At 39.0% G+C, this 26,246-nt stretch overlaps 1 protein-coding gene across 1 annotated transcript in view; it reads left to right on the forward strand.

The window, feature by feature from the left end:
* The window catches only part of BMPR1B (bone morphogenetic protein receptor type 1B), a 278,304-nt gene that overhangs the window by 59,266 nt on the left and 192,792 nt on the right, over positions 1 to 26,246 (forward strand). Inside the window, exon 2 of the mRNA XM_068402616.1 lies at positions 2,062 to 2,132. The gene's annotated coding sequence lies outside the window, so the exon portion shown is untranslated. The remainder of the gene's footprint in view (positions 1 to 2,061; positions 2,133 to 26,246) is intronic.

The following is a 26,246-nucleotide window of genomic DNA, read 5'->3' on the forward strand; positions in this document are numbered from 1 at the left end:
AGCCTTGGTTTGCTGATGGCCGGACTTGCTTGGTCAAAAAGTGATGTTGCATGAGTTGTGCATCTCTCTATTCTCTAAATAGGAGCTGGGGGAAAATAGAGGGAAGCAGAGCTGTGTGAATGTTTGGGAGAGGCCACGAAAGTTTGCTGATGAATGTTTACTAACTTTCTCGAGTTTTTGATGTTGGTGAAAGTTGCTGTGTTAAACATGTGCTGTTAAAATGATTTGGTGATCTATTGATATAGAGTGGATTGAAAATAAGTTGTTAAACCAAACCTTTTCTACCTTTGTAGCTTTGTGTAAACACTAGACAAACCTCTAAACACAATTTGACTTAGTATTTCAGAACAGATACGGCCTTAGGTGCACAACTTGATGCATGTGAAAGAGCAGAATCCCCAATATTTGGGCCCTTTTGAAGAAATTCATCAATGAAAAAGGAAGCTTTCAAAATCCCTCCAGTGAATCTTAGAGAGTGAAGGCAGTATTTTTTCCAACTTGTAATCTAAGTTGAAATACGTATTACGGATGCATGTGAGCTCCCAAGATGTCAATGTTACAGGTATTTTGGGGAAGATGTACTCACCATTAGCAGTTGGTCTCTGTTAATTAGAAGCAACACCAAATGAACACAACTCACTTCCGTAGTTTGTTCTATACAGGAATGTTCACAGAACTAGTATGAACAAAATGCATGGAGATTTTCTTTTATCCCAGAAAAAGGGAAACTGTAATGTACACTGTCAATTAAATATGTCATTACAAGCTAGTTGCATATTTAAAATGTGTAGCATCTGATTAGTGGCACTTAATTACCTAAGTATTTTCTTTAATAACAAACATTATTTTTTCCTTTCAAACGACAGATTATAACAACTGTAGAGTAACAAACCTGCTCTAGGAACAAGGACAGCTACTTGAATCGGGCCATTATCAGCAATTCAGTTGTATTTATGCCCTTGCAAAATTTCTAGCTGTTTCAGTATTGTGAAGGAAATGATAAATATTTGACCAGTGTTTGGGACAGGAACGAAATTGAGCCGTTCTGCAACTCTTGAATCGGTGTTGATATGTGTAAAACTACTTCAGATAAGATAAGCAATGACATTGTAAAGATTTTAGGGAAGCTGTCTAAATGAATAATTTCTGCTTCACATTCTAGTGTGATAATGGAGTAGCTAATTAAAGAGCAAAGAAGCAAAAGCTCTGGTCCTCCTGTTTCTCCTTGCCTGTGTGCTCTTGTGCCTTTTGTTCAACCCATGAAATTGCTTTTCCTTACAATACAAGCACATAATGTGTTCATTCTCCAACAACCTTTGTCGTCATCATCCTACTGTAGCTGTTGCTCCATCTTCTTTTTCTCTTTTGCTTCTGGCCTGTGTGAATAATTTTCCAGCCTTGTCTTCAGTCCTCTGCAGCTGACTGAAACTGCTCTTGCTAAGGACTTCAGTAAAGCTTTTATGGCTACACTGCAGAATAAATGAATCTTAATCTCTCTGCTGCTTATGAGACTGTTGATCTCACCCTATGACTTACAACATCTGTTGCCATACAAATCCCATCCTGCTCTCATGGAAGTGTTTGGGGTTGTGTGTTTGTTACAACAGGGAGGAATGATGTTCCTTAGTTTATAAGATATGTGAATTATTAGGGCATCCAGAATTATTTTTAGTAATGTGTATTGTATTATTTCATTCTTCTGGGGCCTTTATTAAGATGTAAAGGAAACCTGTGTGGTCGAAGATTGCACAATGGGTTGCAGTGCTGCAGCTTTCTCTCGGAAGCTGACCTAATAAATGTGTAATTTTCCTTATAAAATAGTATTATTGAGTATTTCATTATCAATGGGCTGCAGTTCATAGGAGCATTTACTATGTTACTTGTTGAAATAATGTAGTAAATATGTAACTAGCTATATGTCATAAGTGGGCTTTTTTCCAGATATCATTATATTTTTACCTGAGTATCATACCAGAATTGGAAGGTCTGTATTATTTTGTAATGAATTAAACCTTCTTTCAGAATATCACTAATCATTTAAAAAATGTTCTTTGCCCACAGGGTGGAGTTCATTTCTTTTGTTCTTGGGAGCTGAATAGGAGAAAGGGACATTTCAGCTTTTCTTGATAAAGGTAAGACAGCATCTGTTGATAAAGATAAGACACTGTTCATTATTATGAGCTCCATAGAAAGTTTGTCAATGGAGGGTTTGTTTATATTGGTTTTTATTTTTTTCAAGTTCTGTGCTTTGTAGTAAGTTCAATATGTGATAACATAACTTGTATTGGGAATGGAATGCGTAATTCTACCACAGATATCAGTAAAGGCTCTGAAGATAAGCAAGTACCTGTAGATCAGCATGACAAAGTGGATAGCAATTTGTTCTACAAGCTGGAACTTGTGACGTTTTCCATATGCCATTGAACTGGCCTGCCCAAGTTCACTTCATCACAGTTGCACATATTTGGTGAGAGCTCTTAAAAACAGTGGAGTTCTGTCCATGCCACTTCTCAAGGAAAATGTATAGGCTTGCCTGGTGCTGTTTTTACCAGTCTGTATTGTTGCATGAGAGCGCAGAGGAGAGATGTGAGGAGAGAAGGGTCTTGAGACCTATTTTAGTTGAGATACACCTTCAAAAGTAAGCGGCAAATGCCTGTCCCGCTTCTGCTTGTTAGGAATAGGAGACTGAGAAGGGAATAAAACTCTGGAAGTCTTCAGAGGCATGTTTTCCCCAATGACTCTTGCTTTGTGTTGTGATAAAAGGTCTGACATTTTATAAATTGTGTAGAGTATTAAGATAAAACCTGCAAGAAACATTTAAAGGTATAGTATACAACTTAGTGTTGACCTCTTCATTGCAATTTTTGATGCAGAAATCAACATAGCGCTGTCTTTCCTTATTTCCATTTGGCAAATTTTGAAAAGTGTTTGTAGGTAGGTTTGATGTGACAACTGCAGAGAACAGGGTTGGTCTGGTTTAAGAGTAACCACATGTGCAGCAGATTGACCATCTGTGTGTCCTTTGTGCAGTGCAATGCAGGTAGGGTGCACAAGCCTGTTTCAATTTCTGTTCAAAGGGGCTGGAGTTCATACATGGTCATTTACCATTGCTCGTCTAACAGAGGCTGCGGCCTCTAACTGAGGGTGGTAGTGTGTTTTAACCAGCACAAGCTGATCACTACCTATTGTGTGACTGTATCTGCAGATCCACTTTAGACTTGTTCAGCATGCATTTAACTGGATGATAGTATGAAGGCTCCACTTGTATGTTAATGTTTAGATTATCAAGAACAGCAAGGCATAAGTCTACTTCCTGAAAGTTAAATAGTTTGTAAAAGAGAAGAAGACTCAAAACTCTAACAAACCTGAAGAGAAGTCAGAAGATTCACCAAAAGTCAGATTTCTGCGTTTGCGCTGATGTAGCCGATTTTGAGGTTTTCTTTGGTAAGCATTATACAACTTTTTTGAGCAGTAGTTTAAAGCAGCATCATCATGCCACTATGTACGGATGCAGTTTTTATCAATTTATAGATGCTTACTGTACTATAGCCTACTACTTCAGGGAATGAGGAAGAGCTATAATCACCTTCATACTCATGATTGTATGGGTAGGTAGACATTAAGAGTTACACTGACTTCTTGCTTAGCAAAACAGACAGTTAAAATATTTTTGGTATAAAAATCTTCTTTCAAATTCTTTGACTGGTTTCTGAATTTAGGCTTTATCTTTGATCTCTTATTCACTGATAAATACAAAAAATTCCCTTGAGTTCAGTAAAATCCTTCTAAGGTACCTGGGTGCTCCTGTCCTTTGCCTCCTTGCAACTTGTGAAGCCGTTGCTCATCATTTCAAATGTTCACATTTTGTGATGTTTTTAAAATTTATTTACTCAGCATGTATAATCTCAAAGATTAAATTGCTGTTGGATGAGTTCTCAATCAATCATGAAAGGAGAAAGACATTTTCCTGCTGAAGTGGTACATCTCTTGAAGGACTTGCGGACTCTTAGTGAAGGAATGTGTTCCAGTGTTAGATTGCTAAAGAGGGGGGGGGGGGGAATTGCTGTGCTAACATACATGAAAATGTATTAATAATAATTTGCAGATAAATTAATATGGCCTGAGCTTAATCTCATTCTGGCAAAACCCATGTTGAAGGAAATGAGAATTTACTGGGTTAGGATCTAATTGAGTCTATCTGATTTTTCTTTCCTTTCTTTTTTTTTCCTTCTTCCCTGCACTAGAGAACTCGTTGGAAGTAATAACCTTGAATATTTAATAGTACTGTACCTACTTGTGTTAATTTGTTGGTTAGAGGCAAATAATTTTCTTCCTATCCTTGTAAGACTCAGTTGCCTGTGTAAAGCACAGTCCTCTGGTGAAACAGCATGCTCTTGCGTTTTCTGAGCGTTGAGCAGAAGTTATTCCTCCTTAGAGATTGCTCCATGCTTCTCTTGCATCCATTAAGCCTTGCTCAGTGATATATGTAATAGGCTAGATCGGACTCGCTGCACTGCTTTATTTTGAAAGAATGAGTACGTCTGAAGTCTCTGGGGTGTGTGGTTTCCCGTGGGTGCACAGACGGAGCAGCAGCACTTCATTTGCTCTTTGTTACCTTGTGGGAGTGGAAGAGCTTGGAGTTCATGCTTAAGTTTATCAGCACCCAGCAGGGTTTAAGAATCGCACTTCATGACGGAAATTCCCAAACGTAATCAGTGGCAGATTCAGTTTCTGGCTGTATTGAATTGGTGCTTGTGTGTAGCTGTGGGAGGAACTTGAGTTATACGGGCAGGATCAGTTAATGGTATCACTGAAAAAAAAATATAGTTTGTGAGCTCTGATGCTTCCCTGTATCATGACTGCTTCTACAGCTTAAATACACTTGCAATGCCTGCAAGCTTCATGCAGAAAAATACGTTAACTGTTCCACACCTCCTACCCACAGTCTGCTCTGAAAAGACAGCCCTTAAGTATTAATTTACCTTATTTTCAACATTATGTGTTTCTGTATTATACACTGAAAGTTTAAGTCCGTTAATTGTGTGTAAGTGTAGGACGAATGCTTTGAAAACTGAGTGAGCTGCCAGTTCAACTGTGCTTTCTCCTGGGAGTGGTCTGAGTTAACATCATAGGCTGGGAAAACTCGGGTCCTCAGGAGAGGAGGCTGAGGGAGGAGGAAGGCCAGAAACTGTCCTTGGTCTTTCCTATATCTTAGCTCCTAGTTATGATGAATGGTGTAATTTTTTTTTTTTCATCACAACATAGTTCAAGTCCAAAACCAACAATCTTCACCATGTGCATCTTAATTCTTTCTTCCCTGACCCATTTTAAAAATCAAGAACCCCTTGGGGCAGCAGCACTCTTCATATTTGTCTGGTTTATGGCAGAGCATGTGCTTGTTCTGCTCAGTCTTCTCCCTGAACAAAGACCCGTATCAGAAAGCAAATGCTATCCTCAATATTTGTCTCAAAGGCGCTTGACCTGCTTTGTGATGTTTTTGGAAATAAAATGCAGGAATAGGCGTTGTATCACAAATGATGCAAGGAAAATAGGGTTGCTCTTTTCCTTAAATATTAACAGATCTTTAATACTGCTGAAATGTTTGTTTTGGTGGGGGAGGTGAACTTTCCAGGAAGCTGGACGGTTTCTTGACTTGTTTATTTTGGATATTTCCGCTAATGGATTGTAGTGTAATTATCAAAATATAAAGCCAGACCTCTGAAACAGACAGAGGTTTCCAACTGTAGTTGGAAAGAGTTATTGCAGTCCTTCTGTTGAGTGAGGAGATGTGAGTGGCATTTACGTTTCTAGTACTGTGTATAGCTGGCAGTGGAGTCACCAAGTCGGTGAAGTGTACAATGTTTTGTGACTGGGAACCATCCTTCAATAACTGTTCTCATGACTTCCAGTTTATCACTGCATAACTCAGTTGCATGTTATAATGTAGAACAAATATCAACAGAGCAAGGCTGACTTGTGTAGAAAATTATGCAAGGGAACATCTTGTTACCTTTCCTGTTTCATATTATAACAAAATAGTCCATTTCAGATTGCTGGTAAGAATTTTCAGCTTGGAAAGGTGACTACTATAAAATGTAAATGCTGGGGAATGTATCTGGTTAAAATACACCTCTTTCCTACATTGCAGCTGGTTTTCTTTTGTGTCTAAAAGGTGATTAGCACAGGAGACGGAGGTTGGGGGAGGAGTGGATATTGCTGAATGGAGTGGAACAGGTTACTCATTCTTTAGAATAGCCAGAAGGTAAACTCAAAAGTGCACTTGAAAAACCACAGTGGTAAAACACCCCATGTGTAGGTCAGGCTTTTAAATACAATGTTTACTATTGACTTTTATACCGGGTTAGAGAATGAATCAACTCCCGAGAATGCACTGGAAAACTATGCCATGGAGGATGTTAAAAAGTGGCAAGTGTAGGCTGTGGTGCTTTGCACTCTGCGCAGTCATTTAAATGCAAGGGTGTGTGTGTGTGGTTTCTATATACTATATACATATAGGCTATACTATATACACACATACATATATGAGGTTCTATATGCATATAGAATCTACATATAATCAGATATATGCATATTTTTGCATACATATATATACACACATGCATGTATGAGCAGATGCATGTGTATACACATCATATACACATGTGCATATATATACACATATGCATCTTCTGCCTTCTGGGATACTTCCTGCATCACTAGTTTGAGAATCTCTGTGCTAGTCCTTGTTAGGCATACACATACATATACACACATATGCATATATATGTATGTGCACATATGCATATATGCACACATATATACGCTCACATATATATGTACACACACATGCACATGCATATATGTGTGCATATGTATATATGCACACAAGACATGGCCCAGGAAGATTGACTCCAGGGTTTTCCCTTCCTATCCATCCCCAGATACTCTCTCCTCACCAGCACTCATATGAAGAGAGTGATGTTTAATTTGATGTAGTGAGGAGGAGGCAACAGGAGTCAGTGAGGGAGTACAAAGAAGCTTGTAGGCCACTGGGTGACGTAATCCCCTGCTCGTAGGTGAGGTGCAGGATGTGGGAAGACGGGCTGGAATGGGCCAGCCCAAATCTGAGATAATTTGGTACTTAAAGTGCTTCTTTTTTTTTCTTTTTTTTTTTTTTTAAGGTAGGAGAGGAAAAGGGAGCAAAGAAGTTGATGGTATGATTTATCACTAGACCTGTCAGGACTGAAGTTTGGGATTGGTTGGGAATAAGGTTCTGTTGTGTCATATATCTTAATACTGCAGGAGGAGAAGAAGCAGAAGAAGTGGTAAAAAAAAAAAAACAACTAAAGTAGAGGAAGGAGAATTAACAGTTCTTGAGAAATGTGGCACAAAAGTCTGAAACCGCAGACTATACATGGGGAAGTTGCTGACCAAAGTATTAGCTGTAATGTGATTAAAAAAAACTTGTTCAGGTATTTATGGAAAGATGAAAATAAAGTAAAACAAGTTGTGGTGGCAAGGGCAGGGTAACGTAACCTTTGCAGCCTTAAGGGATCAAAAGCAGGATGTAAACACGGAAACTAAAACCACCTTATCTTGGTACAGAAAGTACGATTTGTGTCTCTTGTGGCCTTGGATAAAAAGACAAGCTGTAGGATGCCTAACAGAAGTTGTTCTAGACACTGGTAGTGGAAACAAACCTGTTAAATCCCGTGAAACAATGAATAATTTTCATTATGAATGCACATCTTGTGGATCCATGGAGTTGTAAGTCCACTGCCAAAAAGGTGTTGGGTGGCAAGTCCAGAGCAAAAGAGGAGGAAGTTGAGTAAGAATTTGATCTGCCTGAGCTGGCTGTTGCTGACAGAGACTATTTTAACTGAATCCTGGCATATTAGTATTAAAATACTGTGTCAACCAGTGTTGTCTACTAGAATAGCAGAAAACACTTTGGAAATAAGCTGATCACTGCAGTTCCCTGGAAATTGTTATCTGCAGTCATGACTACCTAATGCACAAAACTGTAATGTGCTGCACCAGGGTAGTACAATAGAAGCATTGTGATAATGTGATAATTTCTCTTCCTGGAAAAGCATAATTTAGATCACAGAAATCAGTGGGACTGAAGGACATAGTTAAAATAAATCATGTGTTGCTGGCTATACCTTAAACCTTTTACCAACCTTTTACCATATGTTCCTAGGTAGTGTAGTTGGAACCGTAGCGCATCCCTTCATCATATTTGGGACACAGAGATATTCAGCAGCCAAAACTCCTCTACGTGTTAAGGCTGAACAACGTATTGCAAACTACTGAAGCTATGCATGAAGATATGCCATTTTGATAATCACAGCTTTCTGTCTAGAACTGAATTATTTGTATAATGTATTGCACAACCTATGGGCATGTTGAATGAATAGGAACGTCTCTAGGGACCTACAAATGGGAATACTTATTTGGAGAATTAGGAGACAAATTCAAAGGACTAAGCCTGCTGTAGAGATCAGACTGCTGCACTGAGAAAATCAACAGTCCATGTGCATGATCTAAACCATGTTTGACATGCCAGGCTTTGGTTTCACCAGGAGACTCACTATGGTATTTGGTTATGTTTTTAAAACCCGCAAGTGTAAATTAGAACGAGCTAATTTTATAATTATTCCCAACAGACATGCAAGTAATTTAGTCTCAGACATATTTATTTTATAAAGACACAATCATTCAAAAAAGAAGTGCTGAGAAACCACAAGTGGTTTGAGCAATAGAGGCTTAGAGCTTTTGCAAACACGCACGTGTTTAAAATGTGGTAGCATTTGTTTAAAAGCCATTGAGTGTTCTGTCTCTTTCTTTGAGGCTTTATGACTGTCCTTAAGATTAATACCAAGAAACTGGAGGGTGGGGGGATTGTTTTTTGTTGGTGGTGGTGTTAGTCATTAATTTAGTTTAAATTCCAGGAAAAAACTCAGTTGTTCAGACTTCAGGAATGAAGAATAAAATCATGCTTGCTTAAGATGCTGCTGGAGGAGAGACTGATCCTGAGACTGAATAGAGAAAGGGATTTTTTTTTTTATTCTGAGACTTGATGGATTGTACATTCTGAAGAGACTGGGATACTACTATAATGTGTCTTTTTCCCTATCTCACTAGCTTGAGGAAGTGACTGCTGACAGGATACAAATACACCGTGCAGAAAGGGCACCATATACAGATACATTAAAATAAGATTGTAATATTAGCCTGTATATAAGTCCATAAAAAGACGGTTAGAAATGGTGAGGTTCGCAGCAGCTAATGAGCAAGTTCATGTATGTCATGACTCTCATCCATTCTCTGATAGGTATTTTGGCATGACCCAAGAGGAAATAAATATTTGACAATGACAGAAGTTAGTTGCCCTTCAGCTTTTGGGTCTTATACAATGTATGATACAATGTTACAATTTTTTGAAAAATAGTGCTAGTAATAACAATACAATTAACGGGTGGCAAACAGCTCTCAAAACATTGCACTTGCTGAGAACAGTAAGCTTTATTGGCTAGTTAGTCTTTGCTTCTTTTACTGGGACAGATTAAACAAACAACTTTAGCATGGCTGTAATGTGATGTCAAAGGGGAGTTGTAGACTACTTTGGTTCTTTAAGGTGTTGTTTAAATAAATCTGTATTTGCTTTTTCGTAAGTAGTATTTTGTTTTCTGTTTTTGAGAAAAGTATCAACTTTGAGGTGGGGAGGGAAACTCGTGGTGAGTTTTGCGTGGTTGTATATATAGGCTGTTCTGTTTATAATGTCTATGTTTACATTTATTTTATATAGTACAGATATAAAGCTTTTTATAAACTTTTTGTAAGATTTTAAAATACAGTTAGGTAGCAACCAGACTTTTTACATTTCCTGTGTAAGTTTTTAGGATCAAATAACTAATCCTTAATCAGGCAACGTATCATGTTTTAGGTTCAAGTGTCTTCCTTCTGGAATAAGGTATTTAGCTGCGTCTGAAGCCTAATGCTGCTGGAATTAATATATAAATCTCTATTTCTAGATTTTTCAAAACGTCTACATAATCAAGCACCAATTTTTCAATAAAGGTAAGAGAATTCAGGGCTTCATATAAGCTTTTAAAATTTCAGGCCCTGCTCAAAGTAGGATAGTATGGTTGGGAAGTCAAGATGACATGAATCACAAAAAATTGTAGTAAATGGTTCTTTTAGATACCATACCTTTCTGGCAATTTCCATAAAATTTCTAGTATAAAGTAGGCATGAGTATTTTGTGAATGCATCAATTGCTTTCTAAGTTAGAATGTATATTTTAGTCTTTCAATTGTGGAGAACTCACACTGATTTAAGGAGTTTTTAGGCTTTATGGAATATCTTAAAATGTATTTAAAACTTTTCACTTTTAACATCGTATGGGCATTGGTTTTCACAGAATCACAGAATCACAGAATGTTAGGGATTGGAAGGGACCTCGAAAAATCATCTAGTCCAATCCCCCTGCCAGAGCAGGATTGCCTAGACCATATCACACAGGAATGCGTCCAGGCGGGTTTTGAATGTCTCCAGAGAAGGAGACTCCACAACCTCTCTGGGCAGCCTGTTTCAGTGTTCGGTCACCCTCACCGTAAAGAAGTTTTTCCTCATATTTAAGTGGAACTTCCTGTGTTCCAGCTTGCACCCATTGCCCCTTGTCCTGTCAAGGGATGTCACTGAGAAGAGCCTGGCTCCATCCTCATGACACTTGCCCTTTACATATTTATAAACATTAATGAGGTCACCCCTCAGTCTCCTCTTCTCTAAGCTAAAGAGACACAGCTCCCTCAGCCTCTCCTCATAAGGGAGATGTTCCACTCCCTTAACCATCTTCGTGTCTCTGCGCTGGACTCTCTCTAGCAGTTCCCTGTCCTTCTTGAACTGAGGGGCCCAGAACTGGACACAATACTCCAGATGCGGCCTCACCAGGGCAGAGTAGAGGGGGAGGAGAACCTCTCTCGACCTGCTGACCACACCCCGTCTAATACACCCCAGGATGCCATTGGCCTTCTTGGCCACAAGGGCACACTGCTGGCTCATGGTCATCCTGCTGTCCACTAGGACCCCCAGGTCCCTTTCCCCTACGCTGCTCTCCAACAGCTCTGTCCCCAACTTGTACTGGTACATGGGGTTGTTCTTGCCCAGATGCAGGACTCTACACTTGCCCTTGTTATATTTCATTAAATTTCTCCCCGCCCAACTCTCCAGCCTGTCCAGGTCTCTCTGAATGGCTGTGCAGCCTTCCGGCGCATCAGCCACTCCTCCCAGTTTTGTGTCATCAGCGAACTTGCTGAAAAGTATTTTGTAAAATACACCAGAGTCATAGGTTCAGTGAAAAGTTAGATTTTTAACTTGAGTGAAGAAATATAGCCCTGATGAGAACAGATTTTAGTGGCTTGAGGAAGGAATTATTATGAATATGTAAGTCAGACTTCTGCATGAACTTACTTTGTACCGATCTTCTGCAACGTTTTAATACTGGTCGTCAAGTTTCCAGCACAGTCTAAAACTGTAATTCCAAGCGTTTCTCTTTGGTCAAATGTGCAAGTCATTGCTCTCATTGGTCTCTGCTCTAACAGGTATGCCTTCATATTTACATTTCCCATCAGAAAATGTGTGTTTTAAATTGTTGAGTGCAGGTTTCAAGATCGCCTCCAAAGCTGGAGAACTTTGTGCAGCAAGGGGTTATGTGTGGTACATCCTTATCCACATTTCACCAAGGTCAGCAGAAAGGCACCCATTGATGGCAGTGGGTGGTTGAGCACCATTGGTAGCCTTCTCCTCTAATATGTTACTGTATGTCTTTTCTGTTAGTTTACATGGTTGTATGCTAGAAACATATTTTTTGCAGTTGCAGTCATTAAAAAGGTCCGCCTTTCAGTTTTTGCAGCAGTAGGTATGATGTGTAGCATTTCTGTGAAGTTTTTAATGCAGATGCACTGTTTCATCACTTTCATCTAACAAAGAATTTTCTTGATAATCAGACATCAAAATCCTCAAATGCCTTAATCTTCAAATCAGCATTTTATTTTAAATAGTTACCAAAGTTGAGTATTTACATACTTGCTTCCTGTATGCTTTAATGCTGAAATATTTTATTTACATATTTAATTTTCTGTACATTAACCCCCTGCATCATGTGTTTTCCTGTTTCATTTTGATTTCTTTTTTTATGCCTCTAAGACATCTTGCAGTTTTTGAGGTTAGATTTGGGCTTCCCTTTTGGGAATATCGGCTTAGATAAATGGGAATGAATGTTCAATATAGCCCTTTTAGCCCTTTGTTATGAAAAGCAGATGTAATAGCTTTCCAGCTGAATTTAGCTAGCTATGTTTGTTATAAATGTCATCATTCACAAGAAGAAAAAACTAAATACAATGAATATTGCAAAGCCGCAACAACAGGAAACGTCAATTATTTTGTCAAAGCTAAAAGAAACTGGTTTTAGTCTCAAGGTTTCTGCAGTGATGCAAATTTTCTCAAAATAAAGTATGCATATTTAAAACACCAACAAACAGATGAAACCTATGAATACTGTTATTCCTCATAGATCTCTAGTGTTTATAGGCATATGAAGAATTACACTAAACCCTAGTGCTACAAAGGAAAAGGAAGGACCTTAGCATATGTGGTACCACGTGGAGAGAGCCTCAGGGTGGTAAGCAGACATTTCTCAGTTCCTTTTTGTTTCATATAGCTGTGAAGTGTGGGAATTCCGCTTCCCTTTTTGCATGCCCATCCTTCTGTGCTTTTAAAATGTTTTCACAAATGTAAATATTGTCAGTGAGGCTTTGCGTATAAAGACCACCTAGAGAACATCTTTTATGAGGGTCACGATATTGACTGGGAGAGATAAATTTATTGATGGCTGAAAACAAAATAAATAAGTAAATAAAATCACCAGGTAGTCCTGTGAGAATTTCTAGCTCTGGGAATATAAAAATGCATATATATATATATAGACACTCTGTGGGAATTTTTGACAGAATTAAAAAAACCCTAAACAATAAGAGGTGGCAGATGTGGAGATTTGGGAAGTTGTTTCCATAACACCATAAATTATGAAATTACATTTGGATTTTAAATGCTTATACAGTGCAAATAAAGTTTTAAAAAAACCCTGTGAAATCCATAAAGTTTATTTTAAAGTCTTTTTTTTCCCCGATTGCATTTAACAGTATTCATAGCTATCACATTAATATAAAGTTCAGCAGTGCAAAATAAATTCTCTCAGTAAAGCCTCTCCATCTGAATGTATACTCAAAGAACTTTCTACTCAGTTTTCCTCCATTAGCCTATGTGTAGTTAAAAGCTACAATTAAAATGTCATCTGAGATAGGTGAGCAATGAATTTGTTTGAGACTCAGATCTGAGTCTAAAAGAATTAAAAAAAAAAAAAAAGAAAAAAAGAAAAAAGGAAAAAGGATCCTACAGTACTTCAAACATGATGCATGCTCCTGTTTGGCTGCCAAAATTACCCTTGAAGACCTTATTTAAAATGATAGAGATTTACAGCACTTGTGTGCATAGTCGACGAAGGGAAATGAAAATGTAATTGCAAGAACGCATCAAAAGCTCCAGCTTTCAGTAAGCTTCAGTTATAAAGCACAGTTTGTTATGAAGTGACATGGTAAAGTTGGCAAGATTTTGTCAAGTCTAAGCTGGAGCTGAATGAGCTACAGGTAGGAGATTAAAGGCCCGATCCATACCCCACTGAAGTAAATTGGAAGTTTCCCATCAGATCTAAGACTTTAAAATTTGCCAAAAGATTTTGATTGTGTGTGATAAGATTTTTTTTTAAATTTCCAGTAATTATTAGAAACATTACTTTATTCATTTACATATGTTTAAATAAGAATAAATTAATATTGCAGATGAAAATCCCATTGTAATATATTGTGGAAGTCATTGTGTTGATCCCAGACATTGGTGAGTGAGCCCTGGGTGTTGTGAAGAGTCAAACAGTGCCTGTCACCCTGTGGGGCTGTGATCCATCAATATTTGTCGCTACATCTGCGTGCCGCAGCACAGCCAAGCCATGTGGATTTGAACCAGGTCAGATGTGAGAACTTGCTCGCGTTTCTGTCAGGCTGGCAGGAGCACACAATGAGGTATTTATAGCTGCCTCGTACCAGCTGCAGGAAGAATGATGATACCTGATCTGGCATAAAATCTACCAAGATAAAATTACTTTCAAAAAAATTTTTAAAATTTATTTGTATCAGCAGAATGGCTTGGTACCAGCTTAGCCTTTTTTTGTCATGATCTTTCACTGCTACTTTAGGTACTGAGCACCGGGAAACTGCAGTTACTGTCTCAGTGAACCACAGCTTACAATTATTATCACAACATACTAAATATTAATATATTAATAATTTAATATTATTAAATATTTGAGCTGTATAGAAGTAAATTGGGCTGTTATCTGAAAGCTAGTAGTTGTCACAGTATAATTTGAGGAGATCTTTTTTTCCTCTTGTTGCAAAGAGGATTTTCCACGCCAGGCTGCTTTCTCCTCTCCCTTTCCCCAACCTCTCCTCCCACACAAAACTTGTGCTCTTCCTTGCCATGATGTAACCATTTTTCATGAACAGGAGTCAACTATAAGATAAAATTATACTGTTTTTTAAATGGGAATTTATCAGGCATGATCCTTCTCTTTTATCAGCATAACTGGTGGCACGGTGAACCTGACTCAGGAACATATAGCTGAGCATGGTGAATGACAGAAGTGCCGTAAAATTTGTTATTGGACAGGGAGTACTGGCCTTATTGGGCTAAATGTGTGTGGAACTGCACCCTTGGGGCAGACCATGGTGTGGTGGTAGTATTTCACGTGAGGAAGTCTTATCAACAAAGGGTTAAAAGTTCCATCCTTTGTTTTAATTTCATTTTAGATACTTGTTAGTATTTTCAAATTTCTGTCAACTTGTGGGCTTTCGGTAGCCATGAGGTTGGTAAAAGTTTGTTGAAGAGGAATGCAGAATGATGAAAATAAACAGCTCGGTTCTAAGAAAAGAGGTGATCACCTGGGAAATGTGTTCGAAAAGGTAATTTATGTAGAGGGGAAAAAGAGAAAACTACGAGAGGAGAAAATAATTGTCATGTTTCAATCGCAAGTGCATATGCACACATGCTGTTCTTCCGTGTATAATCACATTACAGTCCAGGATAAGTGAATAGAAAAGCCTATGCAGATTTTGGTAAGAGATCCCTGCAACATGAGATGTGGGAGGTGAAAAGCTCTGGTGAATGACAATCGGTTTTATCTGGGTTAGAGAAGAAATGGCACTTTCACATCTCAGTTTTATAACACACTATCCACTGTGTTTATGTCAATAAATACACTAAAAATAAGCTCTCAAGAACTGACATTTACATGCAGCTGCAGCAGTGTCAAGAGTTTCAGAGTATTGTCTTGTTTTGCATCTGATCTTGCAGCTCTGACTCAGGTAACAGTCATCATTTATATGTACAAATTTGGCAGCACCAAATAATCACTGGTAACAATTTTCCTCAAAGAAAAGGACAAGTGCGTGGATTTAAAACACCGTACAGAGCATAACTGTCTACCTTGGACCATTTCATTCATGCAGTAATTAGGTGTGAAGGGTTTTCCACAACTGCTTTTTACAGTTTTACTGACTTGTCCATGACCAGGAGTCAGATTACTGGAGTGATTTTTGCAAGCTCTATTGACAGTACAGCCACAAGTAGGCAACATCAGCGTTCAGGCAGGAGAATCTGATGGATAAGATAGACTCTATATAAACTAACAAGCATATCCCTTGGCTTTATGAAAGAAGATGATGGCTGTAAGGTCATGTTAAAAGTCTTGAATTGTTTAGGAAAGCTTATGTCTTCCAGCTGGGAAACATCACACAGACAGTTCAGAATACACCAAAGTTTTGGTTTAACAGAAACACGGAAAGTCAACTTAGGTAGTTTTATCTGCTGTGTTCCCTTGCGCCAGTGCTCTGAAAAGGAGAGTAAGATCAGTCATTAGTCATTGTTGCCTCTTGTGAGCTATTAATTTATTACGCTCTTTTATGTCTGTATGTATTTTTGTAAATAGTGCTTAGATTAAAGTTAAGTGTATGTATTTGTAAAAACGGTTGGATTGGACTTCTGGGGAAAGTCAAGCTTTTTGCCTCTGAGTAGGGCTAGTAACATTCACACTCAAGTAAAACATCCACACTTCTTTGCTGTCTGTGAAGGTTTTGGTAAATTTAGAAGCAAGACTAATGATCAGTGATAAGAGCAAGTTGCAGAAACTCCGATTCCAGTTTTTCTCATTTTTATTAACAAAGGAATAGACTGTGTGTGCTGGATACCTGAAGTAACTTGGTAGAACTTCATATACTCACCTCTGTACTCACAAAGGGCTGTTGGGGATGCTTAAGTGCTGTTCTGTCCCGGGGCTGTGTGTACACAGTCATGGAGTGTTTGGAAGAGAGCTGTGGAAGAACTCCTGAAGGATCTTTCAAGGTAATGTGTAAATTTAACATTGTTTTTTTATTAAATAATCTTTCAGCTTTTCCAGCTTTTGATCCCGTTATAGCGGTGTTTTGTGTTGAGGTAAATAGGAACCTTGGAAACATGATGTGATGCTGCGTAATCGAGGTCTCCAAAAGTCGTGAATTAAACTTCTGTCCTCCTTAAAGTCCTCGCTGTAGGAAACTGAGCTAGGATGCACGAACAGGCACTACTTGAGCAGAAGGTGAACTCAGCTTTTTGAAGGGAGATAAGGCACAAGCTAGATAACTTTAAAAGTCTCAGGTGAGCTTTTAGTTTGACTTGTCTTTAGATGAATCAAAAACATTCTGTGACTGCTACAGTTTTACAAGGAGTATTGTACTTAAGTCTGAATTCACTGTGCCATAGGCAGTTGTTCTACTAGTTTTAAAGTCTTGGATTCACTAAAAAATGGATTAAGAATTAAAAAAAAAAAAAAGTCAAGGAAATCTCACTGAGGATTCTGGTATTCAGTGGCTCCAGGCAAGCAAGGTGATGACATAAAATTAGGATGCATATTTAGGTTAGTGTTTTGGCAAGGTAAAGGATAGGTTAATGAGGCAAAGATAGTAATTAGATAACCTTCTCGTTTAATTTCTCTTTTAATTTCTCATTAGGTTTTCCCTTTGGGTATAGTCAGCTGTGGCATGATTTTATGCTTTATCATGTTGAAAGGGGGTATTGGAATTTGGATGCAGACTTTGGAGTGAACAGCCTTCTGGCAGAGAGGCGGCTTTCTGGGAAGGATGGATCCTGAAAGGAGGGACTCCAGGAGAAACAGACCTGCAGAAAACCTGGCTTGTTAATACAACATGACCTTTTGCATGCTGTCTCTTGATTCTTGACTGTACCCTTGAGCTACAAGTCTTCTTTGGAGCTTAGCTTATGCCTCCTAAATGTTGTTTTGTCAATCTTTTGCCTGACAAGAAGGGATGATGGAGGTGTTGCATCTTTGCAGTGTCCCAGTTATTTCTGTGGCAGTTCCTTAAGTGAAGGGCAAAAGCTGCTGAGAAAGACGATGAAGCTTTGAGTACATGTGCCTGGAGCTGAAAGGAGGATTGAAGCACATGCAAAAGTGCTTTGGCACTGCTGGAAGGTTGTACGGTTAACCTAAGTTGAACTACGTACTGGCGTAACAGTTGGGGTTCCCTTCTATGAAAGATGAGGTAATACTGAGTTACTGGAGGTTTTTCACCCTTTCTTAGTTAAAACAAAAGCTCATTTCAGGCCTATTTGCAACATCGCTACTAAGCATGATGAGGCCTCTTTACCCAGAGCTCAGCTCTCTTCTGAATGGGTTTATTTATGCCAAAAATGGATTATCCCAGCGTTGCCAGCGAGTGTGACCCACAGTGCAGTGTGAAGATAAATCCAGTATGTGTACTACAGAGAGAACTCTTTTCCCACTCGTACTCTCTGCGGCTTGCATGCTTGCCTGGTGCCTCTCCCAGCTCCCTCTTTGTCATTGTAGCTGTCTGAATGCTTAGAAATATGTAAGTTGTTTTTTTTTTTCCTGTTTGCGTTGTCTGTGAACAGATGGCCCAATGGCTGGTGGTTGCTCCTGCTGCTGTTGGTTTTACTGTTCTTCTCAGGTGCCTCATGAAGAGCTTTCTCAGCCTAGAGCTAGCCTTATGTTCTGCCATGAGGGCAGTGCTCTCAAGCTGAAGAAACCTGAGAAGGAGAGACAGCCTTCCTGCAAGTAACAGATGGTTACTGTTTTAAATACAGGCGAAAAAAAAAATATGGATTCTTACCTAACGTGCAGTGCTGGGAGAGAAAGGAGGATTTTTTTGTGGGGGTGTCTGAAGGGAAAAGAGGTGGAAGGAGGGAGGTGAGGGATGAAAAAGAGAAAAATTGATTGGAACCTTTTCATAGCCTACTTAATCACAGTCATATGTCAGGCTGTTTGAGAGGAGGAGGGAGGGGATGGCTTGTTGAAATCTGTAGTGTGCTGGAATTCTGCGAGTGAGTTGTGCGGTGTGGTGAGTCCTGTGGCTTGCTGCTGCCCTGATGAATAGAGCCTTTCCAGAGCTGCCAAGCCCGAAGCAAATGTGGTCAGGGATTTATTACGAAATGTACCAAACCTTGGCATGGGGCTAATTGCATATAACAAGGAGCGTGCTGGAAACTCAGACCTGAAAGGTGACAAATGCAGAAAGTATTCTATATCTGATGCTGGTGAAAGAGGTTTTGTATAAGGGAATGTCTGTATGTCTGTGCTTTTTGCTAATGAGCTCCCAAACATAGCTGCATGTTTTCTTGTTATTAGCTTGGTTAAGACAGATGTAGCTTTCTTGTTTTGGTTATTTATTTCACAGCCAACAGTAATTGCTATATGGCTGTAATAGCTGAAGTTCTCAAAGCAAGTGTGTGGGTGCTGTCTTCAAAGTATGTGATGCACACATCCAAAGACATGGTAGAACAGAAAGTTATGAGGCTGGATATTAGCAAAATACTGAAGTTGAGAGCTTGAAACTTGAATATAAGTTTTACTTATAAGTTTCGCTGTTCCAGAGACAGCGAAAGTGAACTGTTGGCCTTGGAGAGAGTATTCTGTTCAGTATCCTCAGGGGCTGAGTGACAAATTTGTATGGCAAGACTGGTGTTTCTTCAAGTTTTAAAGTTTACTGGACTTACTGTATATGCATCCCTGAATGTCTAATGTTCGTTTTTGCACTACACAGCATAGACGTGCACCATAGTGACATTTAATCCAGTGGAAAGCTTCTTGCTTCCTTTTAGTGCTTCTTCCTGTTCTTCACAATATTCATAGCTGCATTTTTAAATCTTGTATTGGTCTTTGATGTCAGCCATAGTTAAGATTTATGTCTGTGGCCATGCTGAGATAAAGGATACTGCTTGTGCTTTGAAAACCATTGAACTGTCGAAATGTGTACTGTCAAAAATCGGAGGTACTTCAAGAAGAAGTGCAAAAAGAAAAACTGGAAAAAAAAACAACCAATGAAAAATAAAACACAGGATGGGTATTATTGACTTAGATGCTAACTAACATACAAGCTAGGCAATAGTGAAATATGTTGTGAGAAATAAAAAGAAATGCTGCAAAATTTTATGTGAATATTCTTTCTCGTCAAATTGGCAGCATCAACTTTTTTCTTTTTTTCTTTTTGAAGGACAGCAGCTTTTGAGTTGATGTTTCGGCCAGAAAACAAACATAAATCCATAGTAAGAGATTTCTGTAGATAATTCTTATCTAAATTATAGGGTCTGAAAAAATACTGGCTCATTTTATGCTCTTCCTGGTGGTGCAGGATTTTCTGTACGGTGAAGTACTCGGGAGAGACAGACATTGAAAGTAGAAGCTTCCTTCATAGAACTGCCTTCATCTATGTTTAGTTGTGCCTAATGTCTTGCATCAGTTTGAGACAGTAATGACTTGTGTGGTGTTGGTATGTGGAATTGCTCTGAACCTGGCAAGTCTGTGGCAGGTGAGTCCTGTCAGGTTTATCTTAGCTCCTTTCTATCCACAATAGTCTTTCTTGTATTATGTTCCTGCCAGTGGCATGAGAGAGGAAGCAAAGAGAACCCAGAAAAGTCAAACAGAGTTCCTTAGTCTCGACAATCCTCCAGAGGTGCCAAGGCCCTTTATTTTGTAAAAACAGTGAAAAAGCTTTCCACTCTGAGCCAAATCCTTCAATGTTAGCATTGATAGAGGTTACATTGTCCTGGTTGGTATGGGAAAAACAAGTGCTTGGTGAAAGCTGGCCTTATCTAGACAACAAACATTGTCTTTTGGTCTTGACACTGCTTCAGTCTTTGTATTTGCTCAGTGCCTGTCTCTTCTGATGCACCAAAGGAGCAGGTCCTGAAAATAACTGACTACCCCATAACCATCAAAATCTTCTTGATCTATCTCAACAATGCAATAAAAATGATCCAGTCCTGCTGTAAAAAAAGTGGTTTTTTGGTAGTATAGGTTCTTAATTGCTACAGACTCTTTAAATCATACTACATATGCATTTAAAGAGGTATTCCCCTCATGAAGATTGAGCTGTGATATTTAGAAATGACCATGTTAACAGAGAACCAAGTAATCTAAAATAAATGCCTCCCATAGGGAATGTCCCATACCTTCCTAATTGCAGATCAACAAAGTCGTGTGTGCAGAGTGGGAAAAGAAGAAATTGAAAGCAAGGGAAGCATCTACATTGCAAAGTAATGGTTGGAAACGGTTTTGATTTTTCTTGTATTTTTTTATTTAGCTTTTGGTTTGTATTTCAGTTATGGATGGGTATACACAGAGCCCCTGTGCAGAAACTCATAATGTGAAAGACCAAAAATTTTCCATATGGATATCCAACTGGTATTTTTGTCATGAAGAAATTTATGCATTAAAAGATACTTCTGAGTTCGGCAATCTTTTTAAATTCTGATTTTTGTGAAATCAATTAAAGTTTAATTAAAAAATAGACCCTACTTTTTTCAGAAAACATCTTTAATGAAAAATGATTATATTAGAAACTGGTCATACCATTTTAACAATTCTCTGCCTCCATTTTCAAGAGTCCCAGGTTGGGGAGGATATTTAGTGAACTAGAAACACCTGAGGCATTTGGGCTTTGGTAATACTTACACATTCCACAAAGAATCATAATCGTTTGGACAAATTGTGTCAATATAACAACTTATTATTCTGAATCGTAGCATGTTAAACACAGAAAAGAGTAGTCTCTGTATTCCTCTGAGTATTCTAGACTCTCCTGTGGACTACTGTAAGTACTGGTGGCACTGGTAGTACCTCCTGCCATATTGATAGTCAGGAAAGGAGAAATTTACAAATGAAGCAAAAGAAAGTACAAGAAAACTGAGAATAAGCATGCTACACATTTACTTTCATTCCATCAAAAGCTTTTATATGGAGTATGCAATCTAAGACACTTGGTTCAAAGAATGCTTCAGCCCATAATAACTACTTGTGTAAATACAGATACGGGCCTGATATGTTGTGCTGAATAAAATGGTATAAAATTGTCCCAGTGCAGAAAGTTTTTTGAGTATGGGATAGTTCTAATACCTACCAAAGTTTTTTATTATTTAAAAAATAAAATGCAGTAGGTATAAATCTAACAAAGCTACAGGGTTCATCCCAAGAACTATTCTTGCTGGCTTTAGCAGCATTACAGAGATCACATTTTCACTCAGATAAGCTGTTCTTAAACCATTTCCTAAATCTATGAAGCCCAAACATCCTTTTTTTACCTTAATTTTCCACAAGAAATATTCAAGATTTTTGTAGAAAGCTAGAAATAGATAGTTTTAATATCAAAATGGCAATGTAAGTTTTGTAAAGATGCCGCCAGTTAGGTTTGAACACATACAGAGTTGTATTTGAAAGACACTGAGTAAAATAAAAGGAAGAGAAAAGACCACAGAATCAGAGAGAGAATCTCTCAAGATTTCTAGAGTGCTCCATCTTCCAGGGTAGAAATTTGTGATGACTATTGACTATCACACTTCCATCTGTGTAAGTTACAGTAGTTTTTGTACCCATTACAACCTCTGTCTCGAGCATTAATAGCCTCATGGTCCTTCTGTTGAAGCTAGTAGGATATCTGTGCTCAATTCTAGCAGAGCTGAAATATGCTGTAAGCAAGGGATGGTGCTGAAGGAAGAAAAACAAATGCTACCATAAATTATCTTCAGTTGCACAGCAGACCATAAGTTTTCCTGATCTCTAAAGTGTGCCTTCTTGCTACCTTTCTAGCAGTTGTTCAGAATAGACATCAGGGAATGCTAATCTTGCAGTTATTGTTCATCTAGGGAAAGCAGATCAGATGAAATGGGTTATCTGGTGGGAAATGAACTGACATCTTTCAACTAATTTTTCAACTAAGTGGTGGCCAAGTTCATCCCTCTGTTTTCCTTTCCACAGTGTAAGACTTAAACTTAAGAAGGATTCATAAAAGCTGCAGTTTTCACTCTGAGGACAGTGTCCAATTTTGGAGGCTTCCGCTGAAGAAATTATTTTCCTCTGCAGTTCATGATCCTAATAAGCATGTTAAAAAAAGCAGCATACAAGTAATCCTGTGATCCAAGCCAAAAATAATACTGAGCAAGAGCATTGTTATGGGCTAATTGTATTAGAAGAGCAGTAATAAGTTTATTACTTATAGACAGCATAAAATTTGAGAGATTCTCTTTACATTTCACCAGACAACCTTCCAATGATGTCCTGTGACAAATTAATGTGTATCAGGAACATGTAAAGGTGAAGATAAAGACTGCAGTAAAGATGGAATAGGTGTGTGAAGTAGATGGCTGTTGGGTTTGTGCACGAGGCAACAGTAGGGGATATTTATGTTCTAGCATTAGTTATGTTCCCTTGTTAAGGAGCACTGAAGGTTGAAACCTTTATATCCCTTTCTGGGTTGTTACTGTTGACGCAAGTTCATAGCTAATACCAAGTAAGTATGTGACAGTTTGCACCAAACCCAGATATGCTGCCTCTGTCACAAACTTTTTACAAAGGATACATTAGGAGGAAAAGTATAGGTGACTCAGCGGGGCAGTTTTGTCTGCAAGAATTCTGAAGTTTTGCAGATATACTTATTATTGCTTCATAGTTTAAGAATCTTAAACATTAATTTCAGATGAAAAGTTAACAGCTTTTAATATAAGCAACACAAGATTGTTCCTTGGCACTGTATTAATGGACTAGAAGCATAAAAATAAACCTCCTGTGAAGTTAAAAGCCCTGGAAAGGTGATTTCTGTTACAAATACCTCCTAAGAAACATGTTTTAATGTAAGATCGAATTACCAATGTCATATGTGTGAATATTTAATATATTCAGGAATAGATGTACATGGGACCATGGTTAGAGTGGGCACATAGGCTGGGCTAAGATAGTGGTTAGGAATTGCGTAGGTCTGTAAGGGCTACCCGTAAAATGCGGTGCTCACAGAGTGCTTTAGGATCTCAGGCTTCCAGCTAGTGTGGCATTAACTGTGTAGGGATGAGGGGCTGTCAGCTTGGTAAGTGCTGCTGGAGAAAGTTAAATAAAAATAGCCATGTGGATTTCATCTTATTCAAATATGTGCAGGGGAAAAAAGTTTTAAAAAATAACCAAACAAGACAAAAAAAACCAAACCCCAATGTATGCTGTGGTAGGACACGAGGGAAGTGCTTTTGTTTTCTGAAGTTTGGGGTAGAAAATCAGGTATTTATCTTGATGAGTTTAAGCCTCTTTCAACTGCATTCTCCTAATGACATCTGCCACTTTAATAATGCATAAAATAGAGAAAACCAAGCTACAAAAGTCAAGGCACGTGGAACGTGGCATTTGCCTGTGCCTCACCCAGATTGGAAGGTGTGATGCACCTGAGGGGACGAGGACCAGATGCAGTGGCCTTAAGATGTGTGGTGAAGTTCTGGGCTTCAGTGGGGTGCAGAAGCGGTCCTTAAAACATCAGAAGCGTGTAGCAGCTTCTTCAGCGTGCTGTTGTGCTTGCTTACAAATTTAAAGTATATCTTTGTAAGTGTTCCTTGAAACGGCTTCTTTGCTCTGTGCGGTGTGTGCTGAGTGATGAGCAGAAGCCACAGCAGACCTTGTCAGCTGGAGTGAGTCTTTTGTCTTTTTCTGCTGATTAGATCTGCACTTCTAGCTATCCTGGCTGAGTAAGCAGAATTGCGGCAGGGGCATGTGAAAACAGGGATTGCTTTTCTTTTTTTTTATTATTTATCATTTGTGCTGATGCACTGCCTAGACCTGCTGCCCAAGAACCTCATTGGTGCACTGTTCGGGGTACTCTACAATACAAAGTGAAACCATGGTCTCTGCCCTGAAGAGCTTGTAGGAAACATACTACTTTGCTCTCTCTGTAGGGCTGCGAGTGGTGTACAAGTATACAAGCAACTACAGACTGCCAGGTCCTGCTTCCCTCTGTTTTGTGTGGAAAAGCTGGGTGAAGTTCAATGACCCGTATTAGAGTCAGTCAGATAAATACTGGCTAATTCACTACAAACATTACTTAAGCTAAAAATGGGTTTGTTGGCCAGTTTTGCCTAGATGCCAAGCGATGATGCTGTAACAAAAAATGCCATGCCAGTACAGTTGGGTTTAGATGCAATTAACCATCTCTGCCTGCCTTCTCCAGCTGGGATAAGCAGTTAGGGCTCAGAGCGTGCAGCCCTGGCAATTTACGGCCGATTTTTAAGTGTCACGCTGCAGAGAATGGCAGGTTGTTACTGCGGGGGCTGGCTGGAGAGGGGCATGGGGGGCGGGTGGGAGGCTGGGGGTTAGAAATAACCTGCCGGTGGGGATCTTAGAGCCTTTATGCAAACATGGCTGGAATGAAAACAAGGTGATTTTTTTTTTTTCTTTGGAGACCTGTACGGCATCCAAGCACAACATTGCAGGCTGAGGTGCTTGCTCCCTTTTAGAAAGGCACCACAGTGCAGGAGATCAGGCCCACGAGTCAGATTCAGTGCTGGCTTTGTGCATGGCGCTGACCTTCTACATCAGTTGTATTTTTGCACTGCGGCCATAAAGGGTGGAAAAAAAGAAGGAAAAAAAGGATAGTGATTGTAGGGGGGGAAAATAGCTGGTATAATAGCAGTGAACTGGAATGACAATATTTATCTTTAATTTGAATGATAGGGCCTTGGGTGGAATAGAAAGTAATAATAAAAAAATATACTTGATGTCTTCTGTGCTTTTGGGTTTTAAAAAATCTCTCTTAAAACAGAACCTTTCTCACTTCTTAATCTAAAAGAAGCAGTTAATATTAATAGCCTGCCTTGTTTTACTAAGACTCCATACTTTACTCATCTACACGTTGAGCAGAAGTTTGACTGTATACATAGGCATCTTGCTAGAAAACTATGTAGTGGCATGTGATTTTGACAAATTTAAAGTTCTTTTATTTATGCAGTACTTGCGTTAAGTATAAATGTGGTTATACGTTTTTTTGTTTGAGAAAGCAGAGTCAACAAATGTGCTTTGGATTTGGAACAGAAGGAGTCTGTGGGGCTTGGAGGATGTTCATCTCATCTTCATGGGTCAGCACCTCCATAAATCTGTGCCAGATGTAGGAGGCTTATTGCAGAAGTGGCATAAAGTGCTGGCATACACTTTTTTTCAGGAAACCCTGGTCAGGAAGGCAGAAGCCCCTGCACTTCGCCGTACAAGGTGTCAATTCCTAGCACGGTGCAAGATCAGACTGTGTAACCCTTGTAGTACTTGTTGTGCCATGTTAAGAGCCATGACAACTGAGAGAGATATTGTCTCTATCCCTTCACCTGTTCTGCTTTGGCTTGGGGGAGTTTGGTGGCCCCAGTACACAGCTTTGTAAGACGTTCATGTCCGTGCATCTTATGGTGTTCCCTAACTCCTTATCCAAGTGCTCCACTGACCTGTAAAGATTCAGTGCAGGTTAGAGCAAGGATCAGCTTACAGATTAGCCCTCATTTCAAATACTCTTTCATTGTCTTTGCCTTTTTTCCCCCCTTTTTTTCTTCTTTTTCCTTTTTTTGGCGGGGGGCGAGGGTTGAGGTAGACAGAGGAAAAAGCAGAGGTTGCAGCTGCCTGGGAATCTGAGTCCTTTCACAGATAGTGGGGTGGGGGTTGAATGCCACTCATTTGCTTTTGTCCCACAGAGAGAGGAAGTCCAAGTACATTTAACCGTGGCGGGCTTTGGCCAGTTCCTTCATCATCATTACAACCCAAGGGGCACACGGCATGT

This window comes from Nyctibius grandis, chromosome 6 (assembly GCF_013368605.1).
Source record: "Nyctibius grandis isolate bNycGra1 chromosome 6, bNycGra1.pri, whole genome shotgun sequence".
Lineage (NCBI taxonomy): Eukaryota > Metazoa > Chordata > Aves > Nyctibiiformes > Nyctibiidae > Nyctibius > Nyctibius grandis.